Genomic DNA, 25,244 nt, shown 5'->3' with positions numbered 1-25,244 from the left:
GTCACGGATGAGCACTCAGTTTGTAACCTCCTCCTCACTTATCGACCTTAATGACAGTGAAAAATTAAACCGATTGTACCTAATGGAAATTTGGGAAAAGCAATCGTCACCAAAGTTAATCTGTCGGTAAAGAGGGAGGAAAGGGTTACATCTAAATGAAAGGAAAACATGCAAATGAAACTGGTGGAAATTAATTTTGAAAAGGGGTAAAGTTAATAAAGAAAGTAAATGTGCGGCCATTAACAATTAACTAGCGGTAATTAGATATTTGAGATTTGGGGGAAATTATGGTCGCCAGTCCTATGGACAATTACTATAGTAACTGAAATAGAAAGGTTATTACACATATAATAAGCACTAGAAGCGTGGCAACTGAAGGTTGACACGTGTAGTGTGAAAACTGAAAGTTTGTCAGAAGTAATAAATTTCGCTACACTCTGACTTAATTTAGCAAAAGAATTAATAAAACCGAAAAATTGAAAGTTAATTTAGTGACTGAAATTAATAGTGAGCTTTGTTTCTGAAGCACATCGAAATTCAGTAAAATATGGTTAGTATTGGGCTACCTCAACAATCATTTCAAAAGCTACTTGAATCTACGCAGTTTAGAAATAAGAGATTTAACTTTGAACTTGAATTAAATGATTCTGAACAATTAACAATAGCAAAATTTAGTACGTACCAAGCTGAGCTGTAGTCACAGGTAATGTAAAATACGGTAACAAAACTTGCACTCTTAATTTGTGCTTGTGTAATCTAAATATTGTAGCCAGCTATGAATACCTTAACTGAACTTTGAAATTAAAGCAGTGAAATCGAATGATACTACTTTAATGCTGGCGTTTGAATTTCAACGATACTCAGGTTCATTCCGGAAAAGGAAGGGACCCTGCTTGGTAATGCAATTGGGACAATGAGCAACAAAGGTTCGTGCTACGTTGCTGTAATTTAGTGAGAAAAATTTAACAGTTTGAAAAGCTGAGGTCTGCCATACAGTTCTAAAACTTTACGTGCTACCAGTCTTCCTTGTTGGTTGATTGAAGGTTTGAAGTCGTCGATCGAGGAGGTGGCGACAGTCACTCATTGTCGGCCGTCGCTGTTGCAGAAGCTGGATGTTGGCGCACCTTCTTCTCGACACGGTCTCCAGCTGAAACGGGCTCTTGATGTGTGCCAGCTAACGCTTCCCGTCCGCGACACCGTGTCAGAAACTATCATAGCAAGTCAAGCGCGATTACATGCTGCCAAACCCCGAAAGCGCGGCAACTCGCGGGAGCGTCACTCAACACACCTGCTCCACCGCCCTACCCCAGCCAGACTCCCTCTGTTCTGCCCACGCTCCACGCGGCAGAGTTCACACTACCAAAGATCCTAAACATTTTGGTTCTCCACACGACCTATCGATGTATTCGTTCGATAGCATAGTTTTCCCTAGGCCAGACCCAGCGTAAAAATACAAATAGTATTTACAAAACAAACTAATTATACATCGACATAAATATATATATATATATATATATATATATATATATATATATATATATATATATATATATAGTAAAACAATTACAATATATAAAGACACAGAAATGTCATATCTTCAGGTAAAAATAAGGAAAAAATTCATAGTACATTAGATGGAAATAGGAGGATATGCATTTCCGGGGTTACATGTGCCCCACATTGTCTGAGGATGTTCGTGTAACCTAAACAGACTCAGAAAATGTCCCAAAAAGGAAAAAAACAGCGGAAATGCATATGCTCAAAACATCTAGAAAATGTTGCATTAGGCTAATTAACCATAAACCAATTTCTAGACCAAAATAATTGAGTGGAGATACTCCTAATCTTATTCCACTCTGTCATCTTACACAAAAGAAAACATGTTGACAATATATTAAAATTCATAGAAAACATAGAAAATGGTTTAGCTATTCCAAAAATCAACAAAATTCCTAACAGTATCAAGAAATGGAATACTATTTACAAAATTAACCAGAGTACATGGTCGTAATAAACATGTATATCAAAATACGCAAATTAATAATTAATGATGTAGAATACACATTTTTATATAACCTTTTCATAATTAATATTCTCGTCATGAGAGTCCACTTAACGCTAAACAAGAAAATAATATACAGCAGATCGAAAAAAACATAAATGTTGACAGCAGAATTCTTTCACATCAGCTGTCCGGGAAGAAAAACAACTCCGCCTTCCGTACCCGCAAGTACAAAGAATGCCGACAGCGGCAGAAGAGCCGACAGCAGCTCCGCCTCACCAGTATTGTTGCGCCCGCTTGTGCGGCACGCTTGATCTCACTCGCCTGTGTAACGGCATTTCCAGAACGTTCGTTTCACTGAATTCTTTCGGAAAAACTCACTCCCGAGTAATCTCAAGGGGTCCATTAATACTATCAAAGTGGATAACTCAACACTGTCCATCATCACACGCATGTACTAGCCTGAAACTTAAAACAGCGTGTGAGTACATCGGCAATAACTAGTAAATCACATCTGTATGAAATCTTACAGCTAGTTACAAAATCATATTTACATTCCTTAATTTACTGTGACTCAGCTGAAAACTTAAACTAGCAGCTTGGATATATGTATATATATATACAAATAGTAAAACAATTACAATATATAAAGACACAGAAATGTCATATCTTCAGGTAACAAAATAAGGAAAAAATTCATAGTACATTAGATGAAAATAGGAGGATATGCATTTCCTGCGTTACAAGTTGTTGCAAATGATGCGAATCGACGAATCGGAATATTGTTGGTCCAAAGATGCACAAAATGTACATGCACATGCATAGTGGAAGGAGGGAGGAAGTCCCCATTATATACGTACGTCCGCTGCAGCGGCATTGGGAAAAGGTGAAGGCATCTCTTGATTTATTTGGTGTGGGATGAAATTGGGGTGCTGTACCACACTGTGGAAGTGGACACGTCGTTGGTTGGTTGGTTGATTTGGGGAAGGGGACCAAACAGTGAAGTCATCGGTCCTATCAGATTAGGAAAGGAAGGAAGTCGACTGTATCCTTTCAAAGGAACCATCCCAGCATTTGCCTGAAGCAATTTAGGGAAATCTCGGAAGACCTAAATCAGGGTGGCCTGACGCTGGTTTGATCGTCGTTCTCCCGGATGTGAGTCCACTGTGCAAACCACTGCACCACCTTGCTTATTGGACATGTTGTCCTGCATGCGGTTCCCACCAGGGTGGCTTTGACCCAGAGAGGTTAGACCTCACATTCCGGATGGATACGAGCTGGTAGTGCACATGAGTGTGGGATCAATATAGGCTGAATGATAGGAGTGTTACTATCAGAAAACAGTGTCTGTACGCCCATGACATATTCTGAGTCACAAAAGTGTACCCAGTCCATTGTGTAAGTTTAGGTGTGAAGGTATAAATACGTCACAGGAAAACATGATCTAACAGAAGATGACAGGGGTCACCATTGCAGTAATTCCTAGCCCCATTGTAAATCGCCAACACAAAATCAAACATAGAAATGGAGCACTTTATTACTATTAACAATATACACCAATACAAGCTAGTGCACACAATGGATGTTCATATCGGCATATCGGACTTAGTTGAAGATCATAAAATCATGAATCAAAAAAGTTTTTCCAAATGTCAATAATCACATCTTCGATGTTAGTGGTAGCCGCAAACCTAAAACTAAGTTACTGCATAGAGAAGTTCATAATTGTGCTACACCTGAAAAATACACTGCATCAAAGTAAAATTCTTTTCATTGCGTGTATGTAGAACTGAAAAAAATTGTAATATATAAAACTTTTTTAGAGCTGAGGAATCATTTACTCCCAATGGCACAAGTCAGCCAGTTTGTTAAAGAGTAGATATGCTATATTTAGTATATCTTTCATATAAACAATTTTTCTGCTGCTGCTCGACAGTTTTGATGGTTTCAGTGCATTGAGGAACCATAATTATTTGCAAAAACCTGGATCCAATTGATACCTAGTTCTCCACCTCAGTTTCAAATATAGTATTTCATAAAATTTGACTGACTACATATATTAAACGCACAAGCAGTACCAGAACAAATGATCTAAGTTCACACCAGTATATTAATCTCTTGAGATGTTCCATCTGACAGACGGTATTGTGGCTCCACATATCATTAGCAGTTGACATCTTTGTTCACTCAGTCTGGGGCTTAATGCAAAGAGGAAAAGAAAAGTTATTTTATACTGCTATGGGATATAATGTTTTCTGCAACCATGTTTACAGCAAATCATGAAATCAGGTTTATGTGAGAGAGCATTACAGTATTTCTTTCACAATTAGAGCTATATAATGAGAACACATTGTATCTGCATAAAGTGCCATCAATTTAAAGTTAATTCACACAACACAGACCTGGTATGACATATGAACTGTAAGCAAAAACTTACACTGCAATCTATTGAGACTCCCATGTGAGTAGCAGCGTATTTTCAAAAGAACAGAATGGCCATACTGAACAGCAGACATGACATGAGTTCATCCTTTACGGTCTAAACCAACACCCTTCAGGCTTCTGACTCAGGTAGAGGTTCACTGTTGCTTCTAAAGCACTGTTTAAATGACAGGTTCTTTAACCAACGTAAAACTCTGTGTCATAAATTTCCAACTTTTAGTACAATGTATGACCTATGATTAGTAAGCTTTCTATTTCAGCTGACAAAACAACTATACATTATATAATGTTTTTCCAGTGGAGTCATATGGGATGAATCAAACATTATGGAAAAGAGCTGATAGCCGACATATAACTGCATTACATCTCGCAGAGAAATACACCTGGATCTTCTCTCTATCAACCCTATCTGGTACGGATCCCACACCGGGGAGCAATGAAAATTTGTAGGGTTTCATTTCACAGGAATTTTTGTCATACATATGAATCTGCTACCAAGTGGTGCCCCACCTCCAATAGAAAAGACAGTGGCCTCTGGTATATGGAAGCAAACATATCTGTGTCACATGTACCCACATTTGGCACCAACACATCCTTATTCTTCCACCTACATGTGATGGTGGTCAGTTCTTAGTCTATCTCGAGTGTAGTGGCAGCCGCCGAGCCAAGAGGATGCGCAGCAGAGCAGCAGCAGCACTTGTGTGATAAACTCTAAATTAATTAAGTCTGTTTATTGTTCAAGTGCTTCTGCAAAGAAGTGATTTGTATGTGTGTATTTTACTGTGTGGACCAGTGAATATGAAATTAAATGTAGTTCTTGTAGTTGCGTAAGTCTTGTGAATATCCTTGTGTACAGCGACTTCCTAGTGTAAATTTTCCGCGTGGAGAAATTAATTTATGTTCAATAGTTTGCGGTCTCAGAGTACAGTGAGAAATCTGCACACCAACTATTAGTGTTAGTTTGTTCTCATTTGCTATATTTTCAAACTCGGTCCGTCTTCACTCCAGAGTGGGTGGCAAACAGTGGTGGACGGAAGGCGAAAGAGGGAGCAGTCCACGCGGCTGGCTCCCTACGTCTTAGCAACATGTACGAGGTGCTCCCCAGTGTTGATGATAACTCTCAGCCAGCACGGAATGCCTCTCCTGTTGGGCCAGCGGTCGATAAGGCTAGGGACTGTGCTTGTTGTGAGCGGACACAAGGGGAGTTGGCTGCTGTCCATAAACAGCTGGAAGCTGCGGTGGCCAGCAGTCGACAAGCTTCTAGCTAATGCTCGAAGTTGCGGTTCTGTCGGGGCTCCAGTGAGGAGACCTGAGACACCTTTGGTGCCACTGGAATCCCCTGGTGACCCGGACATTGTTGCGGCTTCTGATATGCAACATCTGACTGGTCCGCCCTGACTCCAGAGTGGGTGGCAAACAGTGGTGGATGGAAGGCGAAAGAGGGAGCAGTCCGCGCGGCTGGCTCCCTATGTCTTAGCAACAGGTACGAGTGCTCCCCAGTGTTGATGATAACTCTGAGCCAGCATGGGATGCCTCTCCTGTTGGGCCAGCAGTCGATAAGGCTAGGGACTGTGCTTGTTGTGAGCGGACACAAGGGGAGTTGGCTGCTGTCCGTAAACAGCTGGAAGCTGTGGTGGCTACCGTCGACAAGCTTCTAGCTAATGCTGGAAGTTGCGGTTCTGTCGGGGCTCCAGTGAGGAGACCTGCGACACCTTTGGAGCCACTGAAATCCCCTGGTGACCCAGACGTTGCTGCAGCTTCTGATACGCAACATCTGACTGGTCCGTCCTCACTCCAGAGTGGGTGGCAAACAGTGGTGGACGGAAGGCGAAAGAGGGAGCAGTCCGCGCAGCTGGCTCCCTACGTCCTAGCAATAGGTACGTGGTGCTCCCCAGTGTTGATGATAACTCTCAGCCAGCACGGGATGCCTCTCCTGTTGGGCCAGCGGTCGATTTTCCTGCCCAGTCCGGACAAGTAGAGAGGGTGGGAATACCAGTCACTTGGAGCTCCAATGTTAGGCGGGTGATGGAGCCCATCAGAGAGACAGCAGGCAAGGCGCGAATGAATTCCAATGTGCATTCGGTATGTTTGCTGGGAGGCCTCATCCGTGATGTGGAGGAAGCCCTTTCGGCGGCTATCGAGCGCACTGGATGCAACCGGCTGCGTGTAGTGGCACATGTCAGCACAAATGACGCCTGACGCTTGGGTTCTGAGGTCATCCTCGGCTCATTTCGGTGACTGGCTGATTTGGTGAAGGCAAGTAGCATCGCACGCGGGGTGCAGGCTAAGCTGTCTATTTGTAGCATCATATCCAGGGTTGATCGCGGTCCTTTCGTTTGGAGCAGAGTGGAATGTCTGAAACAGAGGCTCAGACGGCTCTAAGACGGTATCTGATGCAAAATTGTAGGGCTCCATTTAATAGGTCAGGCGTGCACTACATGCAGGAAGCGGCTACTAGGGTAGCAGAATACATGTGGTGTGCACATGGGGCTTTTTTTAGATTAGAGGACCCTCCCTTAGGAGAAAACACAATTTGCTTGTTAAATCAGCCACAATAACCTCTGAGAATCTTGATCCTCGCAAATCAGAGATAGAAAAGATTAATATGATTTTAGTAAACTATAGGAAGATGCAAGGAAAGGTCCCAGAATTAGTATCACTTACTGAAGGTTGTAATGCACCGATAGTATTGGGAACAGAAAGTTGGTTGAAGCCACACGTCAATGACAACGAAATCCTAAGTTCAGGGTGAAATGTTTATAGTAAGGATAAGTTTGTCGCCAATGGTGGTGGCGTGTTTATTGCAGTAAAAAATTCGATAAAATCTAGTGAGTTTATCACGGATACCAAATGTGAATTAATCTGGGTGAAATTTAGTATCAAAGAATGGTCAAAATGGTGATCGGATGCTTTTATAGATGTGTAGTTGTAGAGAGCTTCAGACAGAACTTGCAGAATATCATTAGTAATTTTCCTGATCATTCCGTTGTAATAGGGGGTGACTTCAACTTGCCAGGTATAGATTGGCAGTGTTATATCATCAAAACTGGTGCCAGAGATAGGGAATCGTGTGGCGTTGTTCTGGATGTCTTGTCCGAAAATTACCTTGAGCAGATAGAGAATCAACTCGTGAGGGTAACGTCTTAGACCTCCTGGCAACTAACAGACCCAACCTTTAGAATCAGTTAACGTAGAGGAAGGTATCAGTGATACTAAGGCTGTGACAGCATCTATGACGACGGGTCATACATGGAACGAGTGGCCTACTGGAACCATCCGACCGCCGTGTCATCCTCAATGGAGGATGCGGATAGGAGGGGCGTGGGGTCAACGCACCGGTCTCCCGGTCGTTATGATGGTATTCTTGACTGAAGCCGCTACTATTCGGTCAAGTAGCTCCTCAATCGGCATCACGTGGCTGAGTGCAAACCCGAAAAATGGCAACAGCGCATGGTGGCCTGGATCGTCACTCATCCAAGTACCAACCACGCCCGACAGCGCTTAACTTCGGTGATCTCACGGGAACCCGTGTATCCACTGCCGCAAGGTCGTTGCCGGAATGTTAAGAAAGGTAGGAAGATATATTCGCTCAGCAAGGGCGACAGGACACAAATTTCAGAATATCTCAGTAGGCAGCATCAAATATTCGATGATGAGGACGAAGATGTGGAGAACAAATGGAAAAAAAATTAAAAGCTATCGTTCAATATGCCCTAGACAAATAAAGTTTTAAAGGCTGGGAAAGATCCACCATGGTTTAATTGCCATGTTACTAAAACCGCTACCTAAACAAAGAGTACTTCCTCTCAGATTCAAAAGAAGTAAAAACCTAGGTGACAAAAGCTGAACGAAGCGAAAATGAGCGTAAGGAGATCAATGAGAGAAGCTTTCAATGATTTTGAAAGTACAACGTTGCTAATTGACCTGAGTAAAAACCCTAAGAGGTTTTGGTCGGATGTAAAAATCAGTAAGTGGGTCAAAATCATATATTCATTCTCTCAGCGACCACACCGGCACCGAAACGGACGATAACAGGGAGAAGGCCGAAATACTGTATTCAGTCTTCCGAAGTTGTTTCACCGTGGAAGATCGTAGCACTGTCCCTCCTTTCAATCTTCGTGCGAGCGTCGAAATGGCAGATATTGAAATAACCGATCGCGGAATTGAATAGCAGCTGCAAACGTTTAGTAGTGGAAAGGCTTCAGGACCATATGAGATCCATATAAAATTCTATGAAGATTATGCGGAAGAACTTGCTCCCCTTCTAGCAGTAATTTATCGTAGATCGCCTGAGCAACGAAAGGCACCTAAGGACTGGAGAAGAGCGTAGGCCACTCCCGATTTTAAGAAAGGTCGTAAGACAAATCCACACAATTATAGAACTATATCGTTGGCGTGAATCGGTTGTAGAATTATGGAACATGTTTTATGCTCAAGAATTATGACATTCTAGGAAAATGAACATCTCCTCTATAAAAATCAACATGGATTCCGCAAACAGAGATCCAGCGAATCTCTGTTCGCTTTGTTCCTCCATGAGATCCACAGCGCAGTGGACATCGGCGTTCAGGTTGATGCCGTGTTCCTTAATTTCAGTAAGGCATTTGACACCTCCCCGCATTGCCATTTAATGAAAAAATACGAGCTTACGGAGTAACACAGCAGACCTGCGATTGGATTCAAGACTTTCTTGCAGGTAGAACTCAAACGTCGCTCTTAACCGAACTAAATCGACAGATGTAAAGGCAATATCCGGAGTACCACAGGGAAGTGTGATAGGACCGTTGCTGTTCACAATATATATAAATGATCTGGTAGAAAGCGTCGGATACTGTTTAAGGCTATTCGCAGATGATGCAGTTGTTTATACCAAAGTAGCAACACCAAAAGATATTAAGAATTTGCAGAACGACCTGCAGAGAACTGATGAATGGTGCAGACTCTGACAGTTGACCTTGAACGTAAATAAGTGTAATACATTGCGCATACATAGGAAAAGAAGTCCACTACTGTACAGCTACACTTGATGACAAACAGCTGGAGACAGCGTCTGCCGTAAAATATCTAGGCATAACTATCCAGAGGGACCTTAAATGGAATAACTATAAAACAGATAGTGGGAAAAGCAGACATCAGACTCATTCATCGTAAGAATCTTATCCACGAAATTAGTGGCTTATAAGGCGCTTGTTCGCCCGATTCTTGAATATCGTTCATCTATCTAGGATCCCTGTCAAATAGGACTGATAGAAGGGATAGAGAAGAACCAACGAAGAGCGGCGCGTTTCATCACGGGATCGTTTAGTTGGCGAGAGAGCGTTCCGGAGACGCTAAACAAACTCCACTGGCAGACATTACAAGAGAGGTGTTGTGCAGCACGGAGAGATTTACTATAGAAATTTCGGGACAGCACTTTTCAGGAGGAGTCAGACAACACACTACTTCCCCCCCCCCCCCCTCCCCCCAATACATCTTGCATGTTGACCACAAGGAGAAAATTCAAGAAATTAGGGCCATTACAGAGACTTACCAACAAAAATTCTTCCCACTCACTACTGGCGAGTGGAACAGGGTTGGAGGGATCATATAGTGGTACCAAAAGTACCCTCTGCCACACACCATTAGGTGGCTTGAGGAGTATGATGTAGATGTATCTAAATGTAATACCAATTACAAATTACTAGAGCCTGCCAATAAAACCTAAACTGATGACAGGCAATTACTCATCTGTATATAACTGATTCATAGTTCATGGGTATACATAAAAAATATCTAATGCCTCAAGTTTTTGAAATATAGACATTTTTGTAGGACATAGGTTAGATATGAGATTTAGATATACGCACCGAGACTATTTATTTTGTATACTAAAAGCAGGAACAAGATCAGAGGCTGTGAGAAGGCTTAACTGAGGTGTTGACCGAAGTTGTCTGTGCCCCAAGTATTGTAAAACTGATTTTTCTTTTTGTTTCCTCACATTGACATTCGGCGCGGTGGCTAATGGGAGCTATAGTAAAGGTGTTTACCAAGCACAGCAACTCCCATCAACCACCGCACCGAAAGTCAACTTAGTTTGTGTGGGTAGAATGTGTTTGTGTGACAAAACTAATGTTTTCATGACGCCATGGATCCTGTGCTGTGACTGGCTGACATGAGCAACCACCATGTTAATTTTACATACAGGTTTTGTTGTACTATTTATACTGGTGCATTACGAATTAAGCGATAGGCCTATAGCGCATGAAAGATCTCTCCCAAAAATGTAGTTTTAGCATGGTTTATTGTGCTAAAGTGTCAGACAATATGACACTGTAGCACAACAAACCGTACTATGAATGAGGTCGCGTTTTGTAAAATATGACGTAAGTGACTAGACTTGTCAGTACCTTTCTTTTTTTATGTACTTAATTCCATAAGCTACACTGTTAGTTACTGGAGTAGTTGCGCTAGCAGAATCGAAATGCGGAATACACAAGTCTAAAAACAATTTACTAGACTCACCAAAACGAAACAATAATACAATATCCAAAAGAACAACCGATTCGATGCCAACTGCGGATCGACACAAACACAAAATAACAAATAATAATAAAAAGAGACCCATCTCTTCGCGGGAAGCGAACACAAACAGTTCTACAACCTCAAGAGATTCGTCGACTACACCAAGAGATCAGCCAGCTAGAAAAGGCATCTGGCCATGGCTGCCCGGGCGACAGCTCCGTATCCTTCGAGCGGTACATCGAACTGCCTTTTGCCGGCAGTGCATCACCTTATAAAGCCCTTTGGCGGATGTATCTGCCGGATCTATTTGCGATCACGTGCCTGGCGTAGCAAAGTAGTTCCTAGGCTAGCTGCGACCTCTGTTGAAGCTGTTCTGCAGGCTCTACGAACGGGTAGGAGTCCCTGGCGGCCGTTGATGGAGACCTAGTGGTGTGTTGTGGTCGCCGGTAAGTCTTTGTTTTGACAACACAGACGGCGTAGCTTTTACTGGTGAATATAGACCCTGTAATGCAGGCATCCCATGATGGTTGGACGTAAAGTGGGGTGCCGATGTAGTAGGCGCTACGATGTCAGAAGTGAGCGGCTACAGCAGTTACAAGAAAGGAATTGCCTCTGATCATCTATTAATGCACTTTTGCGTACCTTAATCCATTTGTTTGTAGATGAAATCAGTTCGTCTTCTCTTCTGCGCTGCAAAATTGTCTGTGATCATTTCATTGAAATTTGACTGACTCAGTAGTTCTTTTTTGAGAGAACAAATTGCAGTGCACAAACTCTGTCCTCATTCATAGTGTTATGCATGAATGGTTTCACTCTCTTTAATGGAGAGAAGCAGCATTCTGCCTCTCCTGTCGTCACTGGAAAGGTTACTGTTATGTGGAGAAGGAAAAGCTTTTGCCAATGGTTTTCACAAAGAAAGTTCAACAAGGTTGAAGCACTTGATGCTTTTATTAAATCATTTCAGATCTACTGTCTGCCCAAACTAAGTCGATGTTCAGCATCGTGGCTGATGGAAGCAATCCTAAAGACATTTCCCATGTACAGTCTGTACAGTCGTTCCCATCGCCACCATGTCAAAAGTCAACTTAGTTTGCACGGGCAGTATAACACATTCTGTTCATGACGTTAGTCTGAACACTGTAATTTACAAAAAATTCAACAGCTTCTTTCAGTTCTTCTTCTGGGAAAACAATTTTCTATTTGGAAAATAATGGTGGTTCAAAGAGTTGATTAACTGATAAGTGATCATTAAAATTGCTCTGAGTCATGATACTGTCGCACACATCATGTGTACACAGCATTCTTGATGCAGTGAAACGTCCTCATTTTGCAGTTAACTCTTTCTGTTCACAGTGACAGTCAGTGACTAGTGAGGCCCTAACATGCTTGACAGAAGCTGCTAAGTGAGATATATACTTATCAGTTTTCGTTGCATCAATATTCCTTTGCTGGAGAAGATTGCACAGAATGTCACAATGAGGCATGACTTCATTTAAAAATGAAGCCAAAACAGGAAATCTTCGCCTTGCAGGAAACCCTTGAGTTCCGTAGCTTTGTTTATTGTCCTGTAAATATTCAGTATCATCATAAATAATTTTTCATGCACTCGACAACTTTCTTTTGGTACTCGTGTATGGTGGTTATGTCCCACGATTTAAAATTTTATCTAACAGACTGAGGATAGGTAGAAATACTTTTCTTCATTACCTCGTCAAGAAAAGCTGTGTGTTTAGCAGACAGGGAAAGAAGGTAGAAATTCCTTCCAAGTCGCTAAAGAAGATCCACACTTCCTCATTCCCTGTCACGCAATGTCCAATACCTAAATTTAATTGATGTGCATAACACTGAATAAAGCAGAGGTTCCCAAACTTTTGTTTGTCACGCCCCCCTTCTGCCAAAAAGAAAACTTCCGTGCCCCCTAAAAAAATATAGAGATTTTTATTAATTATCAAGAAACTATTGAAAAATTTGTGATGGTGATGTCATGTAACATGGTGGGCTGTTAATGTATCGAGTCGCAGTTATTACGTCATCAGTCTAGTCTAGTGATTATAAGCCACTCCTAAAGTAAAGAAAGTCCTTGGTAAACAAGGAAAAATATTTGCGACCTTTGCAGATTAGTGTATGCGGGCCATTATTTTAAGTTGAGTGTAGCTTATTACTTTCACTCATTATCAAAAATAGTCACTCACTCACGGTGTTAACGAACATCACTGATTTGTACGCCTATAGCGCCCCCCATTGTCATTGTGCATAGGTTGGCATTTATGTCAACGACGACAGCTACCGAACAGCGACAAACGCCCAGTTCTCAGAACCAGACAAAAAATAAAAAATAAATTTTACGAAATAATTTTGCAGACTACACAGAACTTTAAAAAATTTGAATAAAAGAACTTCCTTACATTGATTACATTCCCCTGCTGCACACCATTCTTCACCAGTATACGATTTTAGGACTACTCTTCGCTTGCCATATCTAGGATAAACTTTCGCTGTGTCCTCATCCAGAAGAAATACTATTATTAGTTCAAATAACATACCACACGTAACATCAGAATCCATAAGGATCACACACAGTACTTATATTTAAATCAGATTCACTATGTTTATTTTATATTGTTTCTTCGAAATAGTGTTTTTACAATTTTACAGTATTACCTATATGTAAGGATAGTTAGGAGAAAAATAACAAGTTCTCTTATAATGTGACGTATTTATTATAAAAATATTATTTCCACACACATATGGCAAGAAACAAACAAATAAATCAATGTGAAGGATGAGCTTGCATATTTTATACAAGATTTTTAATTCTTGGCTGAATAATAGAAATTGTGCAACGTAAATCATTGGTAATACTGAGTTTACTTCTAAGCTTATTTTTTATCGCCACTACCGCTGAAAATGCTCTTTCGCACAAATAAGTGCTTGAAAATGGTAAATACAGTTTCAGTGCTTGTTCTGCTGTGCTGGGATACACCGTGAGATATTTCACCCAAAATAAAGGCTTATTCATCTTCTCAAAGTCATATTTCGCTGCAGAATGATTTTTAATTTCTGGCAACACATCCACGTCAACATGAAATGGATCCGTCGCTAACGTATACTAAATTTTATCACAACTGTTACGGAAGTATCCTTCGAATTCATCAATGAGGTGCTGCAAAGGGTTCGATATTTTACTCTTAGTATCAGTATCCTTAAAGTAATTGTGAAATCGGGCTTCTTCCAGGATTCCAAACAAGCTGGGAAAGCAGGAATAATTGTAGGCTAAAATTTTACGTTTCCATAGTTGCAACTTATCAGTAAACACTTTGATGGCATCCTGATTAAAAATTATGTTTGACTCTCCACCTTGTAATTTCAAATTCAATGTGTTTAAAGATTCGAAAATATCTGATAGATAAGCAAATGCAACATGAACACCGGGCTTTGTAAATTCCACATACAATTCAGTTTGTTTGTTATTTTCCAAAAACTGCATCACTTCATCTCGAAGTTCAAATAATCTTCCTAGCATATTTCCTTTAGAGAGCCAGTGTACTTCTGTGTGAAATAAAAGTGTTTTATACTCTGCTCCAAAATCTTCACAAAGGGCAGTAAATAACCTGGAATTTAACGTACTCTTTTTAATATGATTCACGATTTTGATGCACAATTTCAAGACATCATTGAGTTCCTTTGGAAGTGTCTTAGCTGCCAATGCTTGATAGTGTATTACACAGTGGATAGCAGTAACACTGGGGTTTTTTTCTCTGACCATCTGCACGAATCCTGAGCGACTTCCAAGCATTGACAGGGCGCCGTCTGTGAATACGCCTATCAGTTTCTGCCAAGATAACTCATTTTTACAAAAGAATTCAGAGACGGCTGCCATTATATGAATTGCTTTTGAAGTTGTCTTTAACTCTGTAGAAAACAGCAACTCTTCTTTAATTGCTTTATTTTCTACATAGCGAACGAAAGCTAGCAGTTGGCAACAATTCGCAATGTTGGTACTCTCATCTAACTGTATTGCGAAAAACTGCGATTGTTTGATGGCCGTAATTAATTGATTTTGTATGTTTTCGGCCATATCATCAATCCAACGTTTCACAGTATTGTCAGAAAGCGGTATTTGTGAAAGTTTTTGTTTACTTTCTGACCCAAGAACAATATCAGCAGCTTTCAACAAACAGGGTTTGACCAGTGTCTCTCTGATAATATGACTTTTCTTGGTCCTTGAAATAAGTAGCAATATCTCATACGAGGCTTCCAGTACCTTTTCTGATGTCTGAGCGAAGAATCCAGCAGTGTCCAACTTCATCCGTTTCAAATTATCACATTTTGCAGCAAAAAATTCCTTCTGCTTCTCTTTCAATGCACCATGCTTTGCCCACAAATGGCGTTCCAGATGAGAAGGTCTCATGGAATCATTGCTCAATACTTCATAGCAAATAACACATTGCGGCTGTTCAACACCATTTTTTTGTATAGAAGCAAAACTGTATTTGATATAATCATAATTATATTTACGTTTCTTCACGACACTCATGGTAAAGTACAAAGAAAACAAGAAGTTAACAGTGTAATTTCGCACTGACACTGATTTTACTGAGGCACAACTGTGAAAGATTCAACGTGATTTCAGCAAAATCCAATACATTAGATGTGTCAACAACTGCAAGCTACCAACCGAAATAAAGGAAAGCTACTGTCATCTGTCGGCACCCCAGATGACTGCCTGTGAGGAGTGGGGCGAAGAACGGGGAAGCCCAGCCGCAGCGCAGGTAGTCACTGCACTGTCTGTCTGCGACCTGGTGGCCGAGCAGGGCTCTTGCTGGGAGAAACGGGCTTTTCCCGGAGTAGGGCGGAAACAGCCCACAGGCACCCTAAGAATTTGCTACCTGTTCTGCGGTGCTGTTCTGAGCAGTGCAGCCTGGGGTTTTATGCGAAAATCGTTTTCGTACCCCCATCTTTCGTTACTTATAAACGAAACGTTATAAGTTTTGAGATAACATCAATGAATTGGTTGTCAAATTTCACAGTAATTAAGTAAGGTCATGGATACACCTCACACATCGCTGGAAACTGTGTACAGTGCCAAGCAGTTATCTCTGTACTCGTACCAAAAGAAGCCATTGTCGCAGCAAAGAACGTACACTAAGTTCAAGCGAAATTATGCCGTATTTCAAAAAGGCAGAAAAAAAACTGTTTTGTCGGATAAGTAATCCGAATGAAAGATCTGTAGTACTGACCGTTCGAAAAAAAAAAAAAAAAATAGCCTCACTAATGGACTTCATTGTCTACCTAGCTGGGTTATGTTTCATTGTTAGCACTCACGACAATGTTTCCAGAACGGCGTGAAGTACTCTGCTCAGAACGAACTCTTGTACTAGTTTCGCATTCACGTCGTGCACATTTTTCTGGTGACAAAGGGCATTTTCACTCTGCAGCGTTGATATCAGACTTCCTGGCAGATTAAAACTGTGTGCCCGACCGAGACTCGAACTCGGGACCTTTGCCTTTCGCGGGCAAGTGCTCTACCATCTGAGCTACCGAAGCACGACTCACGCCCGGTACTCACAGCTTTACTTCTGCCAGTATCTCGTCTCCTACCTTCCAAACTTTACAGGAGCTCTCCTGCGAACCTTGCAGAACTAGCACTCCTGAAAGAAAGGACATAGCGGAGACATGGCTTAGCCACAGCCTGAGGGATGTTTCCAGAATGAGATTTTCACTCTGACACAGTTTTAATCTGCCAGGAAGTTTCATATCAGCGCCCACTCCGCTGCAGAGTGAAAATCTCATTCTGGAAGTATGGAGGTTGGTAGAACACCCTTAGCTGGCCTTTGGGACGACCATGAGAGCTATTCTCAGTAAAAGCCACGCCCTCAAACATTGCTACATGGAGCTAAGCGGCATTTCAAGGTGCAGTTTTAAGGGGTACACCTGGTCAAAAGTACCATATGATATCACAGACCAACAGTTCCAAAAACGTTGACCAGCACTTTTTAAATCCTTGTGAGAAATACGTGAAACACGTCCTGATGATGTAAATCTGTGACAAACTGTTGAGAAATTTATTGCAATATAAATTTTGGGGTGGCTCCGCCTCAGAGCCTTTAATTACGAGCTGTTCCTGGTAAAAAGCCTTTCAGCAATGAGTATGTAGCACACAAGTTGAAATAATGACAATTTAATAATTAAAATTTGACTTATTTTATCTTTCTTTATATGTGCTTTTCTCTGTGTATTTTCTTCCATCTGCATCTTTTGTTCGTGGTTGTGCTGTAGCTGTATTTGTGATAAGTAATAAATTGATATTACTAATCTAAATATCTGGTAATTTCTAGCATTAGCAACAGGTTATGGGCCCTCCCATGTGACAGGTTTTATGTTGTTGTTGTTGTGGTCTTCAGTCCTGAAACTGGTTTGATGCAGCTCTCCATGCTACTCTATCCTGTGCAAGCTTTTTCATCTCCCAGTACCTACTGCAACCTACATCCTTCTGAATTTGCTTAGTGTATTCATCTCTTGGTCTCCCTCTACGATTTTTACCCTCCACGCTGCCCTCCAATACTAAATTGGTGATCCCTTGATGCCTCAGAACATGTCCTACCAACCGATCCCTTCTTCTGGTCAAGTTGTGCCACAAACTTCTCTTCTCCCAAATCCTATTCAATACTTCCTCATTAGTTATGTGATCTACCCATCTAATCTTCAGCATTCTTCTGTAGCACCACATTTCGAAAGCTTCTATTCTCTTCTTGTCCAAACTATTTATTATCGTCCATGTTTCACTTCCATACACTCCATACGAATACTTTCAGAAATGACTTCCTGACACTTAAATCAATACTGGATGTTAACAAATTTCTCTTCTTCAGAAACGCTTTCCTTGCCATTGCCAGCCTACATTTTATATCCTCTCTACTTCGACCATCATCAGTTATTTTGCTCCCCAAATAGCAAAACTCCTTTACTACTTTAAGTGCCTCATTTCCTAATCTAATTCCCTCAGCATCACCCGACTTAATTCGACTACATTCCATTATCCTTATTTTGCTTTTGTTGATGTTCATCTTATATCCTCCTTTCAAGACACTGTCCATTCCATTCAACTGCTCTTCCAAGTCCTTTGCTGTCTCTGACAGAATTACAATGTCATCGGCGAACCTCAAAGTTTTTATTTCTTCTCCATGAATTTTAATACCTACTCCGAATTTTTCTTTTGTTTCCTTTACTGCTTGCTCAATATACAGATTGAACAACATCGGGGAGAGGCTACAACCCTGTCTTACTCCCTTCCCAACCACTGCTTCCCTTTCATGCCCCTCGACTCTTATAACTGCCATCTGGTTTCTGTACAAATTGTAAATAGCCTTTCGCTCCCTGTATTTTACCCCTGCCACCTTTAGAATTTGAAAGAGAGTATTCCAGTCAACATTGTCAAAAGCTTTCTCTAAGTCTACAAATGCTAGAAACGTAGGTTTGCCTTTCCTTAATCTTTCTTCTAAGATAAGTCGTAAGGTCAGTATTGCCTCACGTGTTCCAGTGTTTCTACGGAATCCAAACTGATCTTCCCCAAGGTTGGCTTCTACTAGTTTTTCCATTCGTCTGTAAAGAATTCGTGTTAGTATTTTGCAACTGTGACTTATTAAGCTGATAGTTCGGTAATTTTCACATCTGTCAACACCTGCTTTCTTTGGGATTGGAATTATTATATTCTTCTTGAAGTCTGAGGGTATTTCGCCTGTTTCATACATCTTGCTCACCAGATGGTAGAGTTTTGTCAGGACTGGCTCTCCCAAGGCCGTCAGTAGTTCCAATGGAATATTGTCTACTCCGGGGGCCTTGTTTCGACTCAGGTCTTTCAGTGCTCTGTCAAACTCTTCACGCAGTATCATATCTCCCATTTCATCTTCATCTACATCCTCTTCCATTTCCATAATATTGTCCTCAAGTACATCGCCCTTGTATAGACCCTCTATATACTCCTTCCACCTTTCTGCTTTCCCTTCTTTGCTTAGAACTGGGTTTCCATCTGAGCTCTTGATATTCATACAAGTCGTTCTCTTATCTCCAAAGGTCTCTTTAATTTTCCTGTAGGCGGTATGTATCTTACCCCTAGTGAGATAGGCCTCTACATCCTTACATTTGTCCTCTAGCCATCCCTGCTTAGCCAATTTGCACTTCCTGTCGATCTCATTTTTGAGACGTTTCTATTCCTTTTTGCCTGTTTCACTTACTGCATTTTTATATTTTCTCCTTTCATCAATTAAATTCAATATTTCTTCTGTTACCCAAGGATTTCTACTAGCCCTCGTCTTTTTACCTACTTGATCCTCTGCTGCCTTCACTACTTCATCCCTCAAAGCTACCCATTCTTCTTCTACTGTATTTATTTCCCCCATTCCTGTCAATTGCTCCCTTATGCTCTCCCTGAATCTCTGTACAACCTCTGGTTCTTTCAGTTTATCCAGGTCCCATCTCCTTAAATTCCCACCTTTTAGCAGTTTCTTCAGTTTTAATCTACAGGTCATAACCAATAGATTGTGGTCAGAGTCCACATCTGCCCCTGGAAATGTCTTACAGTTTAAAACCTGGTTCCTAAATCTCTGTCTTACCATTATATAATCTATCTGATACCTTTTAGTATCTCCAGGGTTCTTCCATGTATACAACCTTCTTTCATGATTCTTAAACCAAGTGTTAGTTATGATTATGTTGTGCTCTGTGCAAAATTCTACCAGGCGGCTTCCTCTTTCATTTCTGTCCCCCAATCCATATTCACCTACTATGTTTCCTTCTCTCCCTTTTCCTACACTCGAATTCCAGTCACCCATGACTATTAAATTTTCGTCTCCCTTCACAATCTGAATAATTTCTTTTATTTCATCATACATTTCTTCAATTTCTTCGTCATCTGCAGAGCTAGTTGGCATATAAACTTGTACTACTGTAGTAGGTGTGGGCTTCGTATCTATCTTGGCCACAATAATGCGTTCACTATGCTGTTTGTAGTAGCTTACCCGCATTCCTATTTTCCTATTCATTATTAAACCTACTCCTGCATTACCCCTATTTGATTTTGTGTTTATAACCCTGTAGTCACCTGACCAGAAGTCTTGTTCCTCCTGCCACCGAACTTCACTAATTCCCACTATATCTAACTTCAACCTATCCATTTCCCTTTTTAAATTCTCTAACCTACCTGCCCGATTAAGGGATCTGACATTCCACGCTCCGATCCGTAGAACGCCAGTTTTCTTTCTCCTGATAACGACATCCTCTTGAGTAGTCCCCGCCCGGAGATCCGAATGGGGGACTATTTTACCTCCGGAATATTTTACCCAAGAGGACGCCATCATCATGTAATCATACAGTAAAGCTGCATGCCCTCGGGAAAAATTACGGCTGTAGTTTCCCCTTGCTTTCAGCCGTTCGCAGTACCAGCACAGCAAGGCCGTTTTGGTTATTGTTACAAGGCCAGATCAGTCAATCATCCAGACTGTTGCCCTTGCAACTACTGAAAAGGCTGCTGCCCCTCTTCAGGAACCACACGTTTGTCTGGCCTCTCAACAGATACCCCTCCGTTGTGGTTGCACCTACGGTACGGCTATCTGTATCGCTGAGGCACGCAAGCCTCCCCACCAACGGCAAGGTCCATGGTTCATGGGGGGGGGACAGGTTTTATAATATCAAAAATAAAGGAGGAAAAGTTAATTGATGGATTCAATACATAATTCTTAGTCATGGCTCAGGAGATGGAGAAGTACAGGATTCCATTGTTTGATGGCACATGCTTTAACATCTGAAAATGTAGCACTGAAACACTTTTAAGTGAACTGGAATTATTTAGTTTTGTGGAAAAGTCCTATATGGAAATGGTAGAGTCTACTCAGGATGACACAATTGAAATATGTGCACAAAAGAAAGCTCTTCTTCTAGAACTAAGCAAAAATGATAAGGTGTGTAAGTCACAAATGAGCTGTGGTGGCTTTCATGAGGGCGCGTGCGTGATCCTACTGGTACCATTTATGTGCGCATTCCATCAACTCTGGCACTTGTCGTATCTTCTTCACTGGGTTAAGTGTTTCCTCTGGTGCTGTATGGTGGAGAGTGGTGTGTAGGACATGGAGCTGGACGAGTGTTCAAAAATGGCTCTGAGCAATATGGGACTTAACATATGAGGTCATCAGTCCCCTAGAACTTAGAACTACTTAAACCTAACTAACCTAAGGACATCACACGCATCCATGTCCGAGGCAGGATTCGGTCGCGCGGTTCCAGACTGAAGCGCCTAGAACCGCTCGGCCACCCCGACCGGCTGGCCGAGTGTGCCTGAGTACTCGGGGTCCTGACGTTTGCAAGGAGTTAACACCGTTGACCATTGGGCTATGGGGACCCGTGTTTTCCCGTGGCGTTGACAATTGCTATCGGCGAATTTAGTGGGCAAGGAGCAGCTCTCGTATCGTGCAACCTGGTTACAAAGTGCATCAGTCAATTGTGGTGTGCTAAATACGCCGAGAGGTATTGAACCACTTGTTAGCAGACACATCCAGGAGGGCAGTATTATCCAGTGTCTACCTGGAGTTCTGAAGCTTTTGGCCTCCTTGGCATTTGTTTGAAATTATCTATGAAGACTGTTTAGTAAGTACTATATAAAGATTGTTAATTTTGCCCAGTGTGAACTGGCCAGGAATCCAGTTTCTTTACGCTTTTCGGTTACCCCTTTGCGGCTGTGTGTCTCAGTCTGGAGGTTTCTGTATGTGCCAGGTTAGTATTTTGCAATGTTAATCTTGTATTTGATACCATAGTTTGTTAATATTGAGTTTTTTTTACCACTGATTGTATTTCTGTTTGTTGTAGACCTCATGGCCCTTCCTGGGGAAAATTATTGGATTTGGCCTGTAACTAAAGTTGTGTGCACTCAGCCCAGAGGTAAGAACATGTGGATCATGTGTATGTGTGTGTGTGTGTGTGTGTGTGTGTGTGCTTGTACTTCCAAACTCTCTTACTTTGTGTTGAGGAGCCCTTTGAGTTATAAGGTACAGCTTAATTGGCCATCTATCATTTGGTGTGTACCCCAATTTCAGCATCTATTACCCCTAAGAGGCCCCAGCAGAGGTATACCTTGATTTTTAAAATTTTGTTTGAAATATTATGTAATTATTCTCTTCGGCTTCTTGTTATTGCTGGGAAGGTTAAACTTCAAAGTTATGAGTGGGCCATTCCCATACTTAAGTTTTAATAGTTAAATTTTTGATTACCCATTTAAGCATTACTGTGTATGTTAATTTTTATCAAACTTGGTTTGCTGTTTCTTGTTTGGTATATATGTAAGTAGCCTGTTTGTAGTTGGCAGCGCTGTAGACTGTGTTAATATCGCTGAGAGTGCCGTGCGCCCTTGGCAAGAGATTCTGTGGTTAGACGGATCTAGCAGTTGGCGAATGGATAGGGAAGTGCATGGACATAAGGTTCTTAGTGGAGACTCTATGTTTGTCAGACATGCATTGTAAAATGAGATGAAATGATGTGTTTATAAGAAAATCCCCAAGGAAATGCATTGGATGTGTGGTTGTTAATGTTTGGGCAGTGGAGTTATTGAAAAATATAATATTGTTGGAACTGTATGTCACATGAATAAGCTAAAATGTTCAAAATGCATTGTTTGCTCTTCAACAAAATCTTTCTTTTTACTAACCATATGCCTCCTAGTAGTTAAGAGACTGTAGCAGTTAGAATATTTTTATTTAGATGTCTGTTGTTGTTACTACTTACTGTAATTGCTGTAGCTCGTGCTATGAAGATTTTCTGTGAGGTAAGTGAATTATGAAAAAGAAAGGGGTTTGCGCTATCGGGATTCGTCACTGAAATGAGTTTAGGCAATTAGCAGAGTTGGATGCAATTTCATATTTCTTTAATTTCATATTTTTTGGATTTGTACTGTTATTAGGATTTCTTGCAATTCAGGGCCATTCTTTTGCGTCAATTATTGGAAGCCATGTTATCAATGTATAGCAGTCAGATTGCGTTGGGCTTGTACAGGGTGTACATAAAGTTGTGAAACACTTTAAATTATTTATTACACAAGAACTAAACACTGTACAGATGTCATACATACTGCATTTTGAAGAGAAACTCTGAAAGTTTTTTCTTTTTTTTTTACATTCAGTAAATAATATGGTAGAAACTGGGACAATCAGTGAACAGGGAGTATTGATGAGCGATCGGTCGGTAACAATTCGCGTCATGAATGCGAAATAACAGGACAAAATCTCAATTATGTCAAGATACACTCAAGTACGAATATTGCCACACAAAGGAATATGTTTCAGTCACTAATGCATTGCTATTGCAATTAATTCAAAAATTTCGTCAAACAAACCAAAAGCTTCAAAAGTTAGACTCAATAGAACGAAGTCAGGAACAAACACAGCAACAACTTCAAAAGTTTAGGCACAGCTGACGGAATTAAAGAAACACGTGAAGATTTAGCCGCTGAGATACACAAAATCGAATGGAAATATCAAAATATTTCTGAAGACGTAAAAACACAAATTTGTGATCATTTTCAGCCTATTTTCTCGCAAAGTGAAGACACATTACAGAACCATGAAGCAACAATAAAAGAACTGCAGATTATTGTAATCATGACACCTTGCAGGCTAAAACTGACTGTTGCGTCTAACGATACGGGTGCGCAAATTGTAAAAAATCAGGAAAACTTAAGGACACAGTAGATATGATTACAACACAAATGGATACACTAAAACTTGGCTCAGAGGAACACACGGAGGAAATCAGCACATTATCTGAAAATATAATCGAACTTTCGGATCGGTTAACAAATTTATCTACGAAGGTAGATGATGATTTGAATGATCCAAGACCGGTAGCCTTTACTGACACAGAGGAGTATGTGAAAATTAGGAAATTTAAGCAGAGTAAGAAACAAATTAATACGCAACGCAAAAGAGAAATACGGGAAATACAAGATCGATCGGCACAGGTGATACAAGAATTACATATTTCAGAAATGGCTCTGAGCACTATGGGACTTAACTTCTGAGGTCATCAGTCTCCTAGAACTTAGAATACTTAAACTTAACTAACCTAAGGACATCACACACATCCATGCCCGAGGCAGGGTTCGAACCTGCGACCGTAGCACATATTTCAGAGGATACTCGCGATCCAAGACGGGAAGAGGGATTTATAAATACGAAACAGTCACACGGTAATAATACATGGTATCTCTGAGATCCTGCAAGGAGTCGGCAGGGCTTACCGAGCCTTGAGATGGAACCGCAGACACGACGTGACAATGACTGATTTGCGACTCGCCGACACGATGACTTTGACTATAAGCTCTTCATCACAACGTGTAAATTTGAAACATTCAAGAATTCTAGTAACCACATACATCCACAAGCTTGGCTTCATCAATTTTCTCATTGTTTTCCTCCTAATTGGTCATTAGAGCATAGATTAGAATTTATGTGTGCGTATTTAGAAAATGACCCAGCTATAAGAATGCTATCTGTTATTCGCGACTGTCACAGTAAAGGAAATTTTTATCATGCCTCCCTTTCTGCACATTGTTCTCAGGCTACAGAAGATCGAGTTAATAATGATGAAGCATTTCGAACAGTCTGAATTTTCCAGTCCTGTAAAATATTTTGGAAGATATGTTATACAAGAATCAGTATTTGTCAAACCCCGTACAACACCCGGAATTTAATCAGATGTACTTAATAAATTGCCTGAACACTTAAGACATATTATTTTGGCTGTACGTTGTAAAGATGATATCGAAGCTTTTCAGGGATTTTTGCAAGAACTGGTAATCGACACGGATAACCGCATGATGCGAAAACAAGAAAACAACAACAATTACAGGTCACATCCATCACAATTTCGCGACGACAGAATAACCGAACACAAGTCTGCCGATAAAACACAAATCGAGACCTAAACAGACACCACCCGTATGACAACCATTGGCAGAATAACAATAATTAGAGAGACAGGTCACATTTCCGTTGTAATGACCATGACAGAGACAACCGTAAATATAGACAATATGGGAACCAGAATAATTATTATCAAGTGAGACAAAATGACTTCAGATGCAACAGTTCACCCCATAATTACGATTCTGGGAGAAATTTTCCACCACTTAATTGACAAGAAAAAAATTACCGACAAGACGACAGACCTGAACTTAATCAGAATTGGCGTGATTCAAATAGGACAGGGCCCTTTCGACAAGTTGAAAATGTAGAAATTAGACCTCCAAATCCCAGTA

Source organism: Schistocerca serialis, chromosome 1, assembly GCF_023864345.2.
Source record: "Schistocerca serialis cubense isolate TAMUIC-IGC-003099 chromosome 1, iqSchSeri2.2, whole genome shotgun sequence".
Lineage (NCBI taxonomy): Eukaryota > Metazoa > Arthropoda > Insecta > Orthoptera > Acrididae > Schistocerca > Schistocerca serialis.
The sequence above is the reverse complement of the archived record's forward strand: the minus strand, read 5'-3'. Positions refer to the sequence as shown.